Source organism: Heterodontus francisci, chromosome 18 (genome assembly GCF_036365525.1).
Source record: "Heterodontus francisci isolate sHetFra1 chromosome 18, sHetFra1.hap1, whole genome shotgun sequence".
Lineage (NCBI taxonomy): Eukaryota > Metazoa > Chordata > Chondrichthyes > Heterodontiformes > Heterodontidae > Heterodontus > Heterodontus francisci.
In genome coordinates this window covers 45,603,514-45,609,513 of record NC_090388.1, presented here as the reverse complement: position 1 = coordinate 45,609,513, position 6,000 = coordinate 45,603,514, and the positions used below count along the sequence as shown (strand labels likewise).

The window sequence follows — 6,000 nt, the reverse complement described above, 5'->3', positions numbered from 1 at the left end:
CACCAGTTATGTATAATAACGGACACACATTCTCACCTCCTGTACTCGCACATCCCATCTCTGCACTGACACATCCCATAGTTATACATAACATATAATAATGGACACACAGTCATTAACACTCAGATCTTGCTTAGAGGTTTAATGTCTTGGCCGAAAGACAGCTCTTCTGACAGTGCAGCGCTTCCTCAGTGCTGCGCTGGCCAACCTCCATTGTGTGCTCAAGTCCAGACTGACTTACACCGAGAGCTGCTTCCATTGACACAAACGCTCAACACGCTGGAAATATTGAAATCAAATCTAAGTCAATGCTGACACCCGCTGTATGCAAATCAACATCGGCTTTGCTGATGATGTTTACGGCGACAGGGCCGTCATTAACCTTTCTGACTGTTGCTGTTCTGTCTCTGGTTTGGAGGGCGACCCGGAAGTGAAGTGCTGAGCAGTCATTGCTCTCCTTGTGTAACATTTCTGCGAGTGGAATTGCAACAGTGGTGGCTGCGTTCCAGTTCGAACCTTGGCCGGACAGCGCGCGCCACAGCCAGGAGCACCGGCGCCGGCTGCAGGAAGCTGTGCGTTTGTTCAGAGCAGCGGGAAACTTCTACAAATAGTGAGAGAGCGTGAGTTTTGAATGGTTTTGCGGAAAGAAGGTTAGGGAACGGTGGCTACAAAGTGCTTCCGTGCAACAGCAGGCCGCACAGTGTGAAGAGACATCTTTGTTGTGAACTGTGACGGTGTCCACGCGTATGCTATTTAAAGGCAAATGCTTATTGGTTTTCTGCGTTTCCAGGTGACGGTCTGCTTGCAACCTCAGGTACAGCGTTCGGAATGAATGCACTGCTAGATTCTGTTGTTTGAGAAATGTGAGATGTTGCAGGAAAGGGGTGGTGTAATTTAGTGTTAAATAATATAGGTTGTGACTTGTAAAATTATTTGACCTCTCCTGTAACTGTGAGGAATGTTGCTATGGGAGGGATGAAGGATCTGGATACTGAAATATCTGCAACATGCAAACTCAGGTTTTGAAAGGATTGGTCAAAAAATTACTCACGCTAGCAGATTTCTAAAAGTAATTGTCTTGGAATGTATTGCACCTTTTTGTGCATTTTGTTAGGCTACAATACCAGATAATAGCTAAGGAGTCAATATTCGAAAATCTTGTACATATGATAGTTTGAAGCTGAATACCTAACTGGATAGAATGTAAAATCTAGTTGACTAATAACATGCAGTAGAACCATGCTGTATAGAATAAGTCTGTGAAGACAAAGCTGCACATTGTAGGAGTAAACTGAATATCAGGAAAGATTGAAGGCATTTGAGCAATCACTCATATCAGAGTTGTAGAGCATCTGTTGCTGTCAGTTGGATCATAAAAAAAATTGGTTTCCCCCTCTAGTGTACACCAAGTACCTCATATGTTTTGGAAAATACGAAGTGGATCGATGAAAAGAATGTGTGACTTTTCCCTCCTCGACCTTTCTGCAGCCTTTGATATGGTTGACCAGACCATCCTCCTCCAATGCTTTTCCTCTATTAATCTTTGTAAACAGAGTATTTCCAATAATGGCTTCTGTTCTGCTGCCGTTCAGATACCTTCGGTGAAAATAAGGAGCTATCCTTGTCTCCTTCCTGTTTCTCATCTGCATGCTGCCCCTTGGTGACATCATCCACAGATATGGGGTTCAGCTTGCCTGTGTACATGGAAGGCATCAGCTGTATCTTGCAGCAATCTCTGTTGACCCCTCAACTGCCTCTGTGTTGTCTTGGATGAGCTTAGGGAAGACTAGAGTGATCTCTCCAGCCCCCACCATAGCCTCCATATGTTGCAATTGTTTCCATCATCTCAGGGCCATTATGTCATTTTGAACCAGACTGTGCACAGTCTCGATATCCTTTTTGACCCTGAACTGAGCTTCTGACCCCCATGCCTTCTCCATCACAATGACTGTCTACTTCCAGCTCTTTAACACCAACTACTCTAACAGATTTACTGCTAAAACCCTAAGTCGTGCTTTTGTCACCTTCAAAATCAAATACTCCAATACTCTCCTGACCAGCCTCCCATCCTCCATCCTTTTATAAACATCAGTTCCTTCAAAATTCTACTCCTGGTTTGCTGTTGTCCCACATACCTATTGTCCCTGATCTTACTGATCCATCTAGACCCCCCCCCCCCCCCCCACAGACAAACTGCCAATTGAAAATTCTTATCCTTGTCCCTCCCCCCTCCCTCTCCTCTGTCACCTCCTCCAACTCCATAATTCACTCCTGAACTCTGGAATCCTCTGACTCTGGCCTTCTGTGCAAACACCCCCACCCACCTTTTCCCCACCATTGGCAAATGTGTCTTCATTATGCTCTGGAATTCTCTCCCTTAAACCCCTTTGAATCTCTGCCTCCCCCTGATGGTTTGAGGCCCTCCTTAAAACTAATCTCTTTGAGTAGGCTTTTGGCCACCCCTCCTAATGCTAAAAACACAGTATAAATGCAATTTGTTGTTGTTTAGAATTCCTGATTTAAATAATTCCATGGCATCTTTTCCATCCACCTGAGCTGGCAGGCAACAACTCTCTTTAACATCTCATCTGCAAGGTGACACCTCTGTCAGTGCAGCCTTTCTTCAATACTACACTGAAGTGTTTTGTGCTCAATTTCTGAAGTGAGGCTTGAGCATATAACCTCCTTATTCAGAGGCGAGAGTGGTACCAATAGAACTATATGGCTACTTAGCCTTACTTGCACTCGAATTTAAAAGACATCCTTTAAATAATAAGTAAACTTGCCTAGCAAGTATCAGAGGTGAGCTGGTGTTGTATATTTGCTTTTGCCATAGATCCTCCTCTGGTTCGATGACCTCAGTTGTTTCTGTAAATGGATCCCATGTTCCTTATGTTCTGGCATTGACTGACTCCACCCAATATTTACTCATTGAAAGGATAACACGGAAAGTAAAAGTGTGTGTCCTTTGACATAAAAATTGAATATTCTCCAATCTTTCAGTAAGCAGACAGTTTACACTTGAGTGAGACAAGGCCAGAAGGAAACATTAGCTTTTTAAAAATTTCACAACAGAACAACATTTATAATCAGACCCACTTAGTTCAATCAGTAAAACTTGTCTTTGAGTAATAATACAAAATAGTGAACACTTAACTGTTTCCCAGATCAATGGGTTGTCTTGTTTGACTTAAAATAACTTCTAACTACCGTTTTGCATCCTAACATGTGACCTCTCACTTTTCATGGTAGCTTTTGTGCTTGCAGTGCAACTCCTGGTATCTGCTGGCAAGGACGTAAACCTGTACTTGTCAGTTGTTGATAGCCTATTAGTGACTATCCTCCAAGGGGTAGTTTAGCAATGTGTTTGGGACCAATGGAAACATGTGTACCAATGGAAACATGTGTACCAATGGAAGTTCAGGATCGGATTAACCAAGAATGAAAGACTCGGGAATCTGATATCTGAGCTAGGTAGGTTTGCAGTCGAAAGGGCACTGGTAATGCTTGACAAGCCAACCTGGTAAGTATTGGAACTTGGAGGGGAGATCTGTGGGGTTTTTCTCACTCAATTCCAGATAATTCTGCAAGCCAATGTCCGAACAGTAAAGGTGGTCCGAGCCAGACAGTAGCTGGAAACTTTACCAGTGCTCTGTGTTAGTAGACTGTATAATTTTACTTCAATAATGTCTAGCTCTTGAGCTGTCTGGATTTGGCTCCGTATTGTATCCCTCTGCAGAAGAGAGAATGCATCCTATGTCAGGCAAACAAAAAAACCCACCCAATTTCTGAGCAGTTTGGTTTGGAGATTCCTAAACATGGTAATGGATTTTTCACATCTGTCAGAAATTTGGCTGATCAAAAATAAATGTGGCTCATCTTCACAACTAGAACTCCCATATGTCATTTGGGTTTTATTTTGGTTTGTTTATTTAGTGGACATTTAGACAAGTTTATGACTTGTAATGAATTGGATACTTTGCTGAGACTTTTAAACAGCTGGGACATCCTTGGTATTCAAGATAACTCAATACAACATTATACACAAGCTTAGTAAGAAAATATAAGTTGTTGATAGAAATTATGGTTTAAATTGTAACCACCCTTTAAAAATGGTCTGTTTTGAATCAATTATTTATTCTAGATGTGCTTATTTCTGTAAAATAAATCAATGCAATTTGATTGCATTCATTCATTTAACAGGAGCTCCTATCAGAGCACTCAGAATTCATGCATTTGATGACACTAAAACTTGAACCAAATGCCTAGTATATATTGAGTAAGGTGAAAACCAGAATATTTTCTTGCAAGTGCAGGGGCATGAGCCATCTAAAACAAATCTGTTTTGGTTGCATCATTAAATTACAAAATATGTTCAATAATGAATATTGCTAACTTATGCTTTGTTTTGCAGATATTCAAACCTGAAATTGTCGTGACTGAAAAATAGGGCAGATTTACATCCCCCTTTCCAAGTATATTTTAAAAATTAAATTATAAGAAATGTATATTGAGCAATCCAATAATTACAACTCTGGTTGGAGAATAGTAGTGTGCTCTTTCCTAAGATCAGTGTGTAACACACTGTCTTACTGGGCAAACAGCACCTAGTTACCAGCCTCATCTTATAGACCCAGATTTTGCAATCAGTAGTGAAGGAACAGTGCTCACCGTTCATCTGTCTGAAGCTGCCCATAGAGTTTTCTTGGGCTGTGGAGTAGAGTTCCCCTAATACAGTGTCTGTTCTCAGTATGATGTCCTCTACAGGGGATCTGTGGTGCCTGTGAGCTAGTCAAGTAACAGTGTGGCTCTTCAATCAATCAGATTGAAGAATCCTCATTGTGACAGAGTCTAAACCAGGAAGTATAAAGCAGGGACTATAAATTAGATTTAAATATTGTACAGAAGGCAAAATAAAGATTGAGAAATACAGATGGAATAAAGGGGGAGAGAGATGAGAGGCACAGAAAAATAATTTTTTTTTAAAGAGTTCCAACGCTAATTTTTTTCCAAAAGAATGTGACATCGCACTTGTAAAATTAAATTTTCAGAGCTAGAGCAGTTATTTGGCAGCAACTATCACTTATCATGCAGTTCAAACTCACTTTCTCCTGAACGTACCAACCCAAAGCTTTTCAGACATTTTTAGTACGGAACTAGTGGGTAAGTACCCATTGCGTTCACTTCAGTGCTGAGTCTATCAGTGAGGACTATTACAGCACACCTCGTGGAAAAGCAGGGAATTGGAAAGCAACTTCCTGATGGTGTGTTTGACTGCACATGGGTGGATGACAGAGGTTGCTGTCCAATGTATCCTGTTATAACAGTGAGGGCCTCACTGTTTTTACCACAAAGTTCGGGCCATTATCTTTAGGGAACATTCCACAGCATGTAAGTGATGCAACAAAGCAGTTTTTCTGTGATGCTAAAGATGTTGTATAAAAATGGACTAATGGCAGCGTACTCTGATTGCTTTGAACAGGAGAATGCAGGACGCTGACCCCAAGCAGCCGATAGTTTGATACCTGAACTGTAAATTATAATATAACCTTGATCTTCTATAGTTCTGATTTGACTGGGGTGAGGTTGAGTCATTGGCTGTCACATGATGTCACCAGACAAGTGTCATGATGTTATAATGTCCAGTGACTTCAGACTGTTAAATCCAATGTAATTCAGCCCTCCCAACCAAATTGCAGGAGCAATTCACTCAGTTTTTTTTTGTTACATTGTAATTGCATCGTTAAATCAATGAACTTGAGTGGTGAATGTATTTAGTATAATTCTCTTTCTCTTTCTTTCTATCGTTCTATGATTGGCCATGCAAATGTTCACTTCCCAACCAATTTCTTATGTGGTGCTTTATCAAATGCTTTCTGAAAGTTTATATAACTTGCATCTACCACTTCCTCCACAATATTTTCCATTATTTTCTTAAATAATTTTATCAGGTTTGTCAAACATGACGTATCCTTCAGAAATCCATGTTGACTATCTCTA

General features: G+C 40.8%; 1 protein-coding gene across 3 annotated transcripts in view; it reads left to right on the top strand.

Annotated features, from left to right (window-relative positions):
* The first annotated feature begins 414 nt into the window (after positions 1–414).
* borcs5 (BLOC-1 related complex subunit 5) overlaps positions 415–6,000 on the top strand; it is a 116,009-nt gene continuing 110,423 nt past the window's right edge. The window contains exon 1 of one of the 3 annotated variants that reach the window (XM_068050634.1): positions 415–610. The gene's annotated coding sequence lies outside the window, so the exon portion shown is untranslated. The other 2 variants (XM_068050633.1, XM_068050635.1) reach the window with 2 other exon arrangements.